Consider the following 15946-nt stretch of genomic DNA (forward strand, 5'->3'; position numbering starts at 1 on the left):
TCAATAAACCATCGTTTGCCATCGATTATGCATCAGTATCGACATGGCATCGATGTAGAATCGATGTAGCATCGATGGCCTTTCGATGGTACATCGATGCAGCCTTTCGAGTCCACATCGATGCTCCATCGATGCCATGTCGATGCTGATGCGAACATCCAATTGAGATGTTATTTTCGATGGTGTATCGATGGTGTATCGATGTCAAATCGATGCCATATATGTTCAGCATCGATATGGACTCGATGTGGCATCGATGTGGCATCGATTATACTTCAGTATCGATTATGCATCGATTATGAAAGAATCGACATGGCATCGATATACCATCGATGGAGAATCGATGGAGCATCGATTACTCACTGTATGTCATCGATGGTGCATCGATGGAGAATCGATGGAGCATCGATGGAGAATCGATGTGGAATCGAAAGAACATCGACCCACAAAATTTTTGCAGAATTTGCAGAATGCACATAGAATCAAACCCATTTTAAGCTACATTTTTTGCAAAATAAAGATTAACAATCAAACCCATTTCATCGATTTATACATTACGATTCAATTTTAAAAAAAAAAAAACACATGAAAACTGAATGTCTTACCTTACCGTGGTCGGAGATGGAGAAGACGGTGGCGACGGCGACTGTGGGGAGAGAGAGAGCTTGGCCTGAGATGGTGAGAATGTGACCCGAGAGAAAATAATGAGATAGAAATGAGAGAGTTTGGCTGGGAAGAGGGAAGAATTTGGTTTGGCTGGGAAGAGGAAAGAGTTCGGTTTGGCTGGGAAGAGAGAAGGTGAGGGGTCTTGATATGGGTATTTTTGTCCAAAATTTTAAAATGGCATATATATGAGAGATTATTTTATGGTGGCATTTAAAAAAAATTAAGTATGTTATTACATATACTGTCTAAAATTTCCCTATTCATATTACACCTATTTGCAAAAAATAAATATATTTATTTATTTGTATCATAATTTTTTTAGTTAATAAGTAATGACAAATATAAACATTTTATAAATTGAATGGTATATATTGTTAAAATTCTAAATATAACGTGAAAATTTCGAAATCAATTACTTGACTTCAGAAATATAAAATTGTAAATAAATAAACAAAATTGTTAATTATACATACATTATAAGTAGTAAAATACTTGACTTTGGAATCATCGAACTGTAAGTAAATAAATAAATAAACATGTTAATTATACATATACCTTAATACAACAAAAATTAGAATCAAATAAATCAAATTGTATATTAAAAAATAAAAAGTTACAGCACGAGTAAACTAAAATGTTAATAAAGAAGCTAAGCTAACAAAGCTAAACTCAAACATTCTAAATTGTGTCAACTAACATAAAATAAACGGATATCGTCCAATAAATTTATAAGCGGTCATGGTAGTAATCAGGCTATGTTGAATCAACAAAGAGACAAAATACAATAAAAGAAAAGTTTAATAGACTAAAAAAATTCAAAAAATAAGAAACTTGAAAATGCTGGTAACTTTAAAATAATTGATTTTGTAAAATTAAAAACTAAATTAAAAAGAATTTTGATCAAAAAGAGAAAATGGAAGGCACAAGTTTAATTCATACAAACACATTTTTTTAATAAAATTGATTCTTTCTACACAACTATAATCCTATAACATAAATTATAGTTGGAAAATATATATGATAAACCTCACCTTAAAATATGCTCTTAATTAAATTTACATTAAATTCAAACTATAGAAAATCTTGTATGAATTTAGCTACAATATCCCAACAACTTAAACACAAAGTTAGTCTAATATACTTAAATCGAGACTAAACAAGAAATAACTCTATTAGAACATGAATGAATGCAATAAAGTAATGAAAAACACAAGAACACAAACACGTATACTAGTTCAGCCAAGTTTCCTTGGCCTAATCCAGTTTGGGAACACTATCTCTTTGCCTCTTTATTCAATCAAGAACCATGGATCAAAATACAGTCAAGCTTTGGGTACAACTCCCAAACTCTCTAGTGTCTCTCTTTCTAAACACTCAACACGAGCAATACTTTCCAAACAGTTGTATTGCTTATTACAAAATCCACACCCCAGCTCTTTTCTTGATCCACTCTCTCTCTAGTTATGATTGTTCCTGAGTTTCTTCCTTCTTGTTGTTATATCTGTAAGTGAGAACCAAGTTTGAGTATATATAGTACTTTTGAAGACTTATCATTTGCTGGAAGTTGGTTATTCTGTTTTAACCGATATTGGTTAAATTTTGGAGAAACTAATTCCCACACGAACTTTAAATTTTATCATACTATATACCTTATAACGATAAAATGCCAATGACATAATGCAGTAAAAAGTATATAATACAATAAATACTCTAAATTAAATCAATAGCCTAAATTACATAAGAAAAATATGACAAAACTTATGTAAAAAACACCAATAAATGTAGAGAAAATATTAGAAGAGAAGTTAAATTGAAACAAATATGGAAATGAAAAACATAGAATCAATATATTAAAAGAAATAATGTTGATTATGAACATCACTATAGTCTTTTCATAAAAAAATTTAGTCTAAAATAAGTATCATGTTTATTAAAAAATATGAAAGAAATTTAAAAGAGTGAGACAAAATTTGAGAGTAATTTCTCCTTGGCTAAAAATCTTATATTTTTTTACACTTGTTTTGGTTCTCTATTTATAGAGAAAATTTTCTCAAATGTGAGAAATTGTGTGTTGTGTTGGGGGGAGAAATGGATCCAAAAGCTTAAAGTAATGGGCCATGTGTCACCATATGATTCATTGAAGCTTTCAAACTCGGACAGATGTGAAACTCACGTTAAGCCGTGTAGATATTGGAAGAGAGGAGGACATGTGGTGTGTGCTGAAGGCTTCGGCACGCAAGTGGGGGACAACATGGGACGCGTGTCTCTTGCGCGAAGGCTTCAGCAGGAAAGTGGCAAGCGAGTGGGGCCCGCTTGCGACAGATGCTGGAGTGAGTGGGACAACTCACAGATATGTGGCGAGCTCTAAGAAGCTCGGAAGGGAGGTTGGGGGTCAAGCTTAGACAGGTGGCGAGCTCGGACTGGTACGCAGATGGCTTTGGTCAGGAGTGGGTCGGCTCAACTCAGAGAATTGGAAGACGTCACGTGGCAGTGTGGCTTGCTGGGCTGGGCTTGGGCAACTTTATAAATGGAATATTCTCAACTAAAATAATATTACAATTAAAATCATGAAAATAAATAATATAAATTTAATTTATGTACATAGCATTAAAATATATAAATTTGAGCATTAATCACAATCCCCAGCAAGTATATTGCTAGTCTCTAGAAATTCAAGCGAAGTAATAAATGTCAACATGATATATGTCAGGTCAAAAATTATAAAAGAATCGAAGTATTAACACAAAATGTTAGTAACAAGTCAATAAGAGTTATCAAAATTACTTTGAATAAATCTAGAGTTGTGCGTGTGTACACCAAACTTAAACTTTCTTACCGCAAACCATTGCACATAAAGCCTTTGAAAATTATACCAAGTAAAAGTCTCAACCCCATCAACCTCTCGGGCAATTTGAAAATATTTAAGGCTGAGGGTTTCATTAATGAGGTTGGAAATAAAGAAGTAAGCACTCATCAAATGGATATGTTCTTAGGATAAACATTATAATAATCATTGAAACAAATATATGAAATAAACTATTTGAATAACCACCATAAAAAGCACCACAAAACTAGTTTTTCGTAATTTCTTTAAGTAAAACAAGACAATCTTTACATTTATTCCAAGAGTCATATACAAATAAAACATGAAAATAATACATTTTTTTTCTTTGAACACAAGAGACAACATAATTGAAAATGATAGAACTATTGTTGTTCTGTTCTTTCTATTCTCTTTTCTTTTTTTTTAGAGAAAATAAGAAAAAAAAAAAAGCTTTCCAATAGGATTTTCTATATAAAAAGAATTACCCCTAAAACAACAGTCATTCATACCACATTACCTTGTCCAAATAATTATAACCATTTCTATGAATCAATGAAAATTAAAAAATTGTTCTCTCAAGTCTCACCACTCACATGAAATAACGAATACTTAAAACTACAAAATTCTAAGCAAATATGTTCTAAGAACCATTTTACCACAGCGTTTAGCATGTAGATTATATAACTCTAGAAAAACTCTTAGTAATAAAGATAACAAAAATTAACTCAAAAATACCATTTCGCAAAAATAAATAAGTAATTTTAAAAAATTTAGCCATGAAAATGTTAATATGACAAAAATCAACACACATGAATATGCTTACCACTCCCAACCAAAATCAGAAAGTGTCCTCAATGTCTAAAGGTATAGTAAATGTAAAAAAGAACAAGGAAAATAGCACCTGGATAACGAGCGACGAGCAATAGGGTAGATATTGATTCTCTAAAACATAAAAATTGAAAATACAAAACAATAACAAATAACAAAATAAAATGACCAAAGGGAAATAAACAAAAAAAAAAACCTATGTACAAAAGTATGGGAACACTTCTCATAATTGGTAAATTGGTGCCACAAGAGTGAACTCTTCAGGCTAGGTCACCCTCTCCATGTAGTGTTTCAATCTCGGACCATTTACTTTGAATATGTCGGGAATGGTTCCCTTAAAGCATATGTAATGGACAATGTTATTATGAAATAAATAAATAAAATGAATTTTTGCATATATTGAATGTTTTATATTTTTGTTTGAATAATATTATTTAAATATTAGAAAATTAGAAAATTCATCAATGTGACCTCAATCATGTATTGTGCGAGAGGATTAAGATTGAGATAAATGAATTTAAATTGTTCACTAAAACAAAATTATATGGAATCTTTTGATTAAATAATGTTAATAAGGTTCACTACTATTATGAATACATGTAATCTAGATCTGGATTACTAATGTTGTATGATAACTTAATGGAGGTGCTTTATATAATGAGATTATATAAAATTGGACTTGATATGTTATTAATACTTAATTAATGTCGTTTCATCATAAATTATTAATTAAACATATTAAAAGATGGTCAAAACAAATTGATCTAAATCCTGACATTATTACGAATTCCTGTTTATGTCATTTGAGCCATTTGATTCACTCGTTATGGTTTGTGAAAATGATTAGGGTGAAATCTTTTATTTTGGGGACTCATTGCTGTAGATGGTTGGGGACATAGTATACAAATGTGGAATCTATACATTTCCTGCATTGAATTGAATAATGGTTTCCTTAAGGGTTGACTTTTGGAACTTAATGGTTATTGAGCTCAAATTCATAAATTAGTTTATGAATTAACTATTCACTAGTAATGTCAATGATACATAAGGATATTAAGATATAATTAAAGAGGTTGAACGGTCACCTTATCCTTGCTTTAATTATGAACCATTAATAGATGATTAAATTATATGTAATGATTATATCAATTGGCGCTTTATTACAAAGTACTCAGTAAATGAATTGTCTATAATTACGAGTTCAATCTCATATTCTTAGTGGAATAATATTGAGATTAATAAATAAGGTTATTATATTAAATATTTTTAATTAATAATCTAAATTTATTGGAGCTCAGAATCATAGGTCCCATAACTGGCTCTATTAACATTATTCAAGGTAAGAGTAGAAACAGGGTTAAAATTGTGAATGGCCATATTTGGAGGAAAATTATTGTTCGGGTAAATATGTAATTATATGATGATTGATATTAATTAATTAATTATTTAATTTTATATATAATTTTCAAAATTATTAATAAAATAATTAATTATGTTTTCTTCATTGAAATAGTAAAGATAAATGTGATTATTTAAATTGGAATTGAATTGGTTCGGTGTAACACCCTAATTTTATCTAGGAAATACATTTAAGTAAAGTTTCAAAATGCCATGAAATCAAACTTTAGAAAAAATTCGGATCCGAGTTTCCAAAATAATGATGAAACTTTTAAAGTAAAACATGCAACATAATAAAATGTGTCCCAACATAGATATCAAAAATTTATTTTAAATAAATAATAATCTGGTGCAGTGTTCTTAGACCGTCCTCATTCATACGGTCCCCTCACAGAGTACATACGCCTTTCTTGGAATGGTTCCCAACCCGCCATGCTAACACATGATCAATTCTTGCCTATGAAGAAAAGGAGTGAGCTAGAGCCCAGAAAGGACAATTAAACCAAACAATCAACATATATGCAAACTTTATTTAACAAACCATAAGATCATATCATAACAAAACTTAGAATCATTATATAGAAAACTATGCATTCACTATACACATAATTGAGAGAGATAACTACAAGGAAGCACTGGGTCATCAACAACCACTTTGATCAAAATTATGGCAACCTTTGTCCATCTTTTACCTTCCCAACTACGTGCCTTGAAATGTTAGCATATAACATGTACATAAACAACCAACACATTCAAGTAACACGTTTAACCTCCTTACCTTGTCACGTTGGTGATTCATGAGATAAAAGAGAGTGTGAACTTGCTTAGAGTCAACCTATCACCATGGAATAAATAATCTTGTTACAAAACAATAATCATTGAAAGTTCTAACTTTATAACTCCAAGACTACCCCAAGATTAACACCCTATGCCACACACCCCAATTGTTTCATTGTCATGCATATACATCCAAGATTACATTATATTGCTACAAAGTTCTACAACCTTATCATGATAATTTCAAAACCCAACCTAACAAAACAATAGCTTCTACAATCCGATTTTTAATTTTCTTAGTTTATAACTACAATGCTAACTATCAACTTAAATAAAAACAACTCAAGGGAAATACTTACAAACTTTATTCCTTCTTTCTTTCCTCTTCCAAGATTTAGAGCCCTTTTCCCTTTTCCCTCTTCCTCCGTCTCTTCTCTCTCTCACGCCCTCTCCTTTCTTGTTGGTGTGAGGAAAAGAGAACTAGAGCACCTCAATTTATAGGCTCCTCCACCCTTCTCTTCCAATCTCTCCATTTAATACTAAGATCACCTATCAATCACCAATCGCCCTCCTTAATTCAATAAATTTCAAAATTCCCTCTCTAAATAATGAAGAAAAACTCATCAATCCATTTCTTAAGTTTTCTATGTATGAACATATCAATTCACAAAATCCAAACCCTTTATTACCTCAAACATTCAAAAATCACAATCAATCAAACCCTTTTATTAATTTATAATTTTTCCTTAATAATGAGAGAAATCTTCCTAGCAATAACGGATATTATGAGCACTCAGCATCCTCTTATTTCCAACCTTTAAATATTGAACATCATATCCTTTAATGCCCTTAATTTTCAAATTCCCTATAGCAAAATATCTTACATTTTGGTCATCTTATAAATGCAATCAAATCCTTCCCATTCACACCATGAAACTCATATTTTTCTAACACTTGACTCTAGAGTTGTACCTAGTAATTTTTAACATAAATAGTGATTTCCATCTAGATAATTCCATGAAATAATTGTGTTGACCCTTGATTTGGTCAACAACACGGAGTCAAGTAAAACGATAAAAAATAAGATGAATTCAAGATCAAAAGATAAATGACACCAAAGATTTATAGTGGTTCGACCCCAGTGATGGTAATAATCTACGTCCACTTAGTGTTCTTATGGATGTAGAATCCCAAAAATTATGATCAATGAACTAGGGTTCACGAGTTTCACAAGCTTCGAGATGAATACAAATTTGGTGGATAAAAACACTATAATTCTTTATCTCAAAAGTTCCAAAAAGTCTTAGAGTCCAAAAGTCCCATCTCTTGAGCCATTTGAATCTTATTTATAGGCTCAAGGAGTTCTCCATGGGTCGATGGGCCTTTAATTACATTTAATACAGGTGTATCTAAACAAAAATAGAAATCACAATTATTACATAAATATGAAATTACATATTTGTAGGAAATATCTAAAATAATGCGACCAGACTGGTCGCTCATAAAATATGTTGTCTGCTGAGTGAACTCTCTTCTGGTCGAAGTTCAAACAGATCGTACTCACTAAAATGGTCATGTGTATCCCACGTGCTTGTTAATTCTGCCACGTCATCAGGTAAATCTTTTTTGGGTGAACATTTGCCCCCCAAGTTTATTTTACTACAACTAGCATATACATAACCGACCAACTCTCCGTCTGACCTGTCACGTCTGTCAGCGCCTTTTCGAAAAAGTAACTAATTATGACTATTGTGGTTTCCCAAAAGCATTTTGACGGCTACCACACTTTCCCACACATCAAAAACTTACCCTCATCATTACCTCTTTTGCTGCGCCACAATCAGTATAAATAAATCGCTTTTCACATTTTTTACCTTTTACCAAACCTTCCTCTCTCAAGAACTCAGAAGAAAAATCCTCAAGAGAAGCCCAGAAAATTTCGGTGATCCGAGGCGTGTCCAACCTACCTTGAGCAACAGCACCCGCGACTTCTACACAATTTGCAATTCAAGTAAGTTTTCGAACTCCTTGTCTCTGTTTTATCATGCAAAATAAATTTCACGAGTTTTTTGGTATTCGGGTATGATTTTTTGAATGTTTCTGAGAAAAAGTATTCTGGGGTAATCAGGCTCATACACATAAACATGATAGGATAGGAGTTTTAAGTGGTAAAAAACTTTAAGTGAGGCTTAGAAATCGATGTGGGAAGTATAAATACTGTTTTAGGGCCCAAAATCGAAGAGAAAATTTGAGTTTTATGCTTTCGAAAAAATCTGGGTTTTTCTCGCCTGTTTTTGGAGTCGAAAAGTTTTTTTGACAATTTTTCTTTTTATTCTGTTTTTCCAAACTACTCGCATGTTTTTAGAGTTTACATTAGGATGTTGCTGGTCGTATAAAAGCTTAAATTTTATACACGAGCAACATTATCCCAATGTTTCCTCTTCTTCTATCTGTTGTCCGTAGATTCTCATCTCCCCTTTTCTATTCTCAAATATTCATGCATGATCCTTGGGGAGGTGAGAGGCCAATTGACGACGATCTTCTCGTGTTGTTGTTCGAGGATCAAGAACAACCGTCGCTGTCATTTTTGGAAGTCCCATTTTCACATCAAAACTCACCGACCAGCCCTCCGACCAATCAACCTAACATGGGTTGCGTGAAATACACTGCCCGTAGAAAGAAGAAAACAACCAACTCTCCTTCTCACCAGCCTGCCTCTCGCATCGAGGACCCTTCAACTAACCCTCAGTCTATAAATTTCGCAATGCCCAACATTCAACCTAAAGCCATGCCTCACGACAACACTCGAGCAGAAGACGAAGTCTAGTGGTATCTTGCACCTCCTAGTGTCATATCATCTAGGACGGTAACAAAGTATCTTAGGAAGTATGTCCTTCCCGGGGTCACATTAGTGAAGCCTACATCTGACTAGTGAACAAACTTGCCTGGGGGCGCCTTCAGCTCCTTGTCGAGGTTTCATATCGAGGCAGGGGCAATCCTGCCCTTGCACGACTACTTCCGAGGGGTGGCCAACTATTTCGAGGTCGCCCCTTACCAAATAACCCCCAATGGATATAGGGTGCTCTCAGCACTCTATATCCTCTACAGCCACAAAAAATGGCATGTGCCAAAACTCTATGAGATCAATTATCTCTTTCTCAAATCTAACCGCAACCAGAATAATATAGGGTTCTTCCATTTATACCACCAGGAAACTGGTCGAGTGTTCCTGAGTGACATTACCCACAAATCCAATGTGGGGAAATACTTCTAGGAGTACTTCCTCACGATAGACTTGGTCATCGACAACCTGGCCTTCACGCGAAGAGGTAAGTCCCTCAATTTCTGATAGTGTATTTTCCTTTCGGTTTTTCCTTCATTATCCTTAGAGCATTAATGTTGTATCTAGGCCCATGGTACCGACCAGACCCCACTCCAGAGATGGAGATCAGGGCTACAGCACTGGCCACCATGATGAACATCGAAAAAATCATCAAGGAGTTGGTTACCGAAAGCAACCTAAGGCTGGTAGGCCTTTTGGCACCTCACCATGAAGTGAGGGAGTCTACTGCGGGGAGTGCCACCAGAGAGGGTACCAGACTAGAAATCCCCTAGCAGCAGCAAGATGTGTCACATTCCCAAAGGCGACAACCAACGGGAGTGACCATCCGAGAATCATCAGGCAACACTCGAGCTGCTGATGCCCCTGCACCTCAAGAGAGGGGGAAACAAAAATTGTCGGAATACATCAGTTCTATATCTGAATCCTCTGACGAAAACTGTATAGATCTCTCACTTATAGATAGCTTTCCCATCACTTATCATCTATTCGATAGGGATGGCAATTTTACTTTTTTAACCAGAAATTTTAATTCATACTTCTTCGAGACAAAGAGTGAGTGTAGCTATAGTTCCATAGATAATATAGTGACCAGTAGTAATTGCTCAGGTATACTACTTAGAATTTTTATTTCTATTATTTTATTGCTTTTTTAACCTCCTTGTCTGATTGTTTGTTTCTGTTTTGCAGTCATGCCTTCTGAAGAAGCCTTCGACATCTACACCAACATTGATGTCAAAGCTCCTCCAAGCAGGAAGAGAGGAAGCAGATGGCACCCTGGGGAAAGCAATAGCAACCCTTCCAAGAAAAGGGTTCGAACAAAGGACCCTCCAGTACCACCACCTTACAAGGAAACGACCCCTCCTCCAGCTCCCCTCAACCAAACTCCTCCAGCTCCTCGCGACCCACCTCCTCCCGAGTAGTCAGAAAAAACTCAGGGCAAGGCTATCTTGAACGTTGCTTACAGGTTGAGTAACGACGAGCTAAAGAAACTATCAAGACACTGTCGTAGCTAAGAAGCTTTCATCAACATCCCCTCTATGAAGACCAACCAGATTCTCAGCCGCGTGCTGAACGAAACACTCAGTGTAAGTTGTAACCCTTGCTGGGTTTTAGCTGTCTAGCTCGCCCTTTTATTTATACTAACAGTGTTACTTTCTCTCTAATAGCAGGGTTTTCTAACCATGAGCACTGGTTGGCGTTGTTCTGAGGAGGTCGATACTAAGCATGCTGAGGAGATCAAAGCGTGCGAGGAGAGGGCCAAAGCAGGTGAAGAGAAGGCCAAAGCATGTGAGGAGCATGTCACCCTTATGAGCGAAGAGCTGAGAAAAAGCCAAGAAGCGGTGGCCAAGGTTACTGCTAGCAAAAATTAGTTCAAGGAAGCTTCAGAGATCAATTTCAGAGAAGCATCCAAACTTCAGAATGAGCTGATGGCCAGCCGACAGGAAGTCACTGAGCTAGAGGGGCGAGTAAAGCATCTTGAGGAAACAAATGGTCAGAACTTGGAGAAGTTCAAAGGGGCAACTTTCAACTGCTTCTACCTCTTCAGGAAGAACAATCCAGAGGCAAACTTCAACTACCTTCCTAAGAATGCGAGACAACTCAAACTGACAAGATGTGCTGCTTTCCTAGAAGGGGAGAAGGCTCGGGAGTCTCCTGAAATCTCCTTGGCAACAGGCATCGAGGGTACTGAAGAGGAGGCAGGGACTACCGTCGACCAGCAATCCCAGCCAGATCATCCTGCTACTCAATGATTTATCTTTTTATTTTTTATTTATATTATTTTCTTTGTAACTGTGACATACAAACTATGGTTCGTATTTTCAAGACAATTTTTTGCTGTGTGGGGCAGCTTTCTTTTAATTACAAATTACATCCAAGAATAACTGCTCGCGGTGTAAAACATTTCACTTTGACATTATAATATTTTCTATTTATTATAACATATACTCGTATGACCGAACTTAGCATAGCACTTTGTTTCCATTTTACAAAATCATAAAATTTTGAAAAATACTCTAAGTGTCGTAGTATGCTTTCCCTTATTTTGATCGTGTGTTTACATATGCTTGTTGATATGCTTTGCTTACTTAGTACCTTATATGCCCCCCAAGTGATTGAGGAGCTTAAGGTCCTCAGTCACTTTCCATGACCAAGACCTGTTCGAACATTACTTCTCATGAACTTATAAAAAAAATGATAATATAGAAAAATAACACATGTAATGAGCAAATACTTGTAATAAATACGATAATTGGCAAGAATAACTGGCTGCGCCCAGTTCCTTTTATTTCTCGTAATAAATGGACAAAATCGTGTTTGTACAAGTGATCAAAAATTGATCTTACACTTGTAAGCGACCAGTCATATAATGAAACAGCCCTTATTCATAAACTTGTAAAAAGTGAAATTAATACAAGCTAGTTCTTTAAAAAGAATTGTTTATTGATAATACTTGCGCAGGTGTTCTCCATCCCAATAGCGAGGAATGAGATCTCCATTCAAGCGAGCATGTTTATATGTGCCTGGTTGGAGGACTTCTTCAATCTGATACGGACCCTCCTAGTTAGGTCCAAGCACTCGGCATCTTGATCGCGTGTGTTAAGAGAAACTCTTCTAAGTACTAAATCTCCCACATTGAACTTTCTTTCTTGTACTCTAGAGTTAAAGTATCGAGCCACCTTTTGTTGATAAGTTGCCACTTAAAGTTGAGCTTGCTCGCGCCTTTCATCGACCAAATCCAAAGTTTCCATCAATAACTGATCGTTAGTACTCCAATCGTATGCCAACCTTCTATGTGATGGTGGGTCTAACTCAACAGGCAACATGTCTTCATATCCATAGGCCAGAGAGAATGGAGTATGGTCTGTTGCTGTTCGATAGGATGTTCTATACGACCAAAGGACTTCTGGTAATTTGTATGGCCATGCCCCCTTTTCTTCTTCAAGCCTTTTCTTCAGGGTGCCCTTCAGGGTCTTGTTGAAAGCTTCAACCTGTCCATTTGCTTGCGGATGAGCTACCAACAAAAAAATTTTGATAATCTCGTGCCTCTCGCAAAAATCAGTGAAAAGATCACTGTCAAATTATGTGCCATTATCTGAGAAAAATTTTCTTGGTAACCCATATCGACACACGATGTGCTTGACCACAAAGTCTAAAACCTTCTTGGTTGTTATTGTCGCAAGTGCCTTAGCCTCGGCCCATTTCGTAAAATAGTCAACAACAACCACTTCATACTTGACATTTCCTTTTCCCGTGGGTAAAGACCCTATCAGATCAATCCCCCACACTGCGAATGGCCACAGGCTTTGCATCTGCTTGAGCTCATTTAGGGCTGCTCGAGGTATTTTGGAGAACCTTTGGCACTTGTCACATTTCCGCACAAAATACATGGAGTCTTAATTCATGATAGGCCAGAAGTATCCTTGCCTTAGGATCTTTTTTGACAAGCTTTGCCCCTAGCGTGATCTCCACAAAAACCTTCATGGACTTCTTGCATCAGTTCCTTGGCCTTTTCTTTAGAAACACATATTAACAGCGGCATCGAGTACCCTCTTCTGTATAAAATTACGTCAACTAGAATGAACCGAGCCAACTGCCTCTGGAGTGTCCTTGCTTGGTTTCTTTCTGTTGGCAACACTGTTATATTATTTTATAATATAATGTAATATTATATTATATTATATTATAATTTTTTACATTAAATAAATGTGACAAAGAGTGTCACATATTGTAACATATAATAGAGAGTTACAATATTTAGATATATGAGATATATCCAAATAATGTAATATATTTGGTGTTACAAATTTGTAACTTCCAAATATTACCCTTTATTGTGTAAATTTGGTGTTACACAATATTGAGATGAATTTCATAAAGCCATATGTGAAATGACTATTAGAGATATGATTTTAACCCCAATAATGTGTTTTGGGAGTTACAAAATCATTTGGGAGGGTTTGGAACCGTTTGGAAAAATAGCACATTTTTAAGTGCTGAAAATGGTCAATGGCCGCAGCCAGTGGGACAGAGAGTAGTGGCCACGGCCACTAATGTCTCTGGCCGCGGCCATAGGCCAAAAACTGACCATTTTTCAGTTTTTTCAATCTTTGTTGAACGGCTCAAAAAACCCAAATAACTCCCAAATGTCATTTTTAATTCCATATTAATCCAATTAAACATTGGTAACAGCCATGGGGGTTGGTGGAATTTGAAATTCAAAGGGTGTCTCTAAACTCTATAAATAGGAGCCTATAGCTCACTTGAAAGGCACAACATTTCTATCAATTAGAGCACTTGGCTAGAAACACCTTGAGGCTTGATAATTCCTTAAAGCATTTCCTATAATATGTGAGAGATCCCTTAGTGCTTGAGTTAGAGGGAAATAAGCTTTTGGACAAAGGTTTCAAACCTTGTTCAAGTTGGTGATTCCCAACACTCTTCACTTTGGTAGTGTGAGTGAGAGTTGTTTCTATTTAGTTTGTTTGTTCTTTCTTTCTAGTCTATTTCTCCTCATCTTCATATTCTTCTCATTTGTTTATTTGTATTTCTTGTTTTGAGTTGTAATTTTTTTTTCTTTATTTCAAACACTTTTACTTTACTTGTAATATTTTGCTTTGAGTTGTATTTTCACTATTCTATTCTTCTTCTCTTCTTCTTGTTCTTTAGTTTATTTGTATTTTCAGTTATAGAGTTGTAATCTTATTCAATCAATCAATATTTATTTGTAATATATTATTGCATAGAGTTGTATTTTCTTACCATTTCCATTGAGGCAAATACTATTTTTCCTAACATTCAAAAGCTTACCCTTGTTTGTTTCAATGGAAGGTGAGACCATCAAAATCATGAATCAAGACCTAGTGAGGTTGGATAGGTTTGATGGGTCCAATTTCACTAGGTGGCAAGACAAGGTGAGATTCCTTTTTACCACTCTCAAAATCGCCTACATTCTAGAATGTAATGCCCTACTTCCTTAGAGCCGTTACTAAGTGAGTTTTAAGACAAAACAGTGCAATGAACTCGCTAATCGAGGTTTTGGACCAAAAGTGTGACTAAGTAAAACTTAAGGCTGTAATCTTTGAAAATGCGTCGTTTCATTTAAAACTTCTAGTACTAAACATTTGGGATCCCAAAATAAGGTTTGAAAACTAATTACATCTTAAAATAAGTTTACAGTTGATTGATCGTAAAAATCATAGATTATTACAGCCATTTTCGAATAAACCCCCAACCAAAGCAGTCGGGCAGGCCAAACATGTACGCGTCGCTTCACGCTCTCCGTACTCATGGTTGGTTGACTCAGTCTTTGCCCTACCTGCAACACGGAGCACCCGTGAGCCGAAGCCCAGCAAGAAAACTCATGCAGAACATAACATATGCAATTTATACAATTTATCATATCAGATAATCCACAGATAAACAAGTCAACCATTAGACTAAACAAACTCGACCATGCCGCCCCAGAGCCTTACCAAAGCCTGGGGTTTCGGTTCTCACCGTGAGGATAACTCATGTATCCCTTGGGTCCCACCCTGAATATAAGCATAACTCATGTATCTCTTGGGTCCCACCCTGAATATAAGCATCCCATGTGTTGTGTGTTACTTTCGGCCCCACGGCCGTACCCGGCCTACGCCGCACTCGGCCCTTGCTGTTCATTTCATCATATTCACACATATAGTACATTCGAAATAATCATTCACACACATCATGATTCATTTAAGGTTGAACATTTGCACATAATACAATTTGGGGCCATGCCCTGAAATCACACAGTGGGGCCATGCCCTATTCTCGGGTGCTACGGTTTTCTTACCTTTCCCTTCAATAGCTTAGGTCACCTGACTCCTTGAGCACGATCCCACACGAGCCTTAGTGCACACCTAGGCACAAACATAGGTCAAAGTCAACACCGAACCCCAAGTCCGAAAACCTAGCCTCGGGACCAACCTCGAGCCCCCCCCGGGAAGTCCTAGATCCACAAAACAAGGTGGCGGAGTCGAATCCCGAACCCTAGGTCAAAATCCCTCACAAATAGCCCAAAAACCCCATTTTGGGCGCAGGGTAGCGCTACAGCGCTCAAAAGAGAGTGCTATAGCGCTACAAGA

This window comes from Humulus lupulus, chromosome X, assembly GCF_963169125.1.
Source record: "Humulus lupulus chromosome X, drHumLupu1.1, whole genome shotgun sequence".
NCBI lineage: Eukaryota > Viridiplantae > Streptophyta > Magnoliopsida > Rosales > Cannabaceae > Humulus > Humulus lupulus.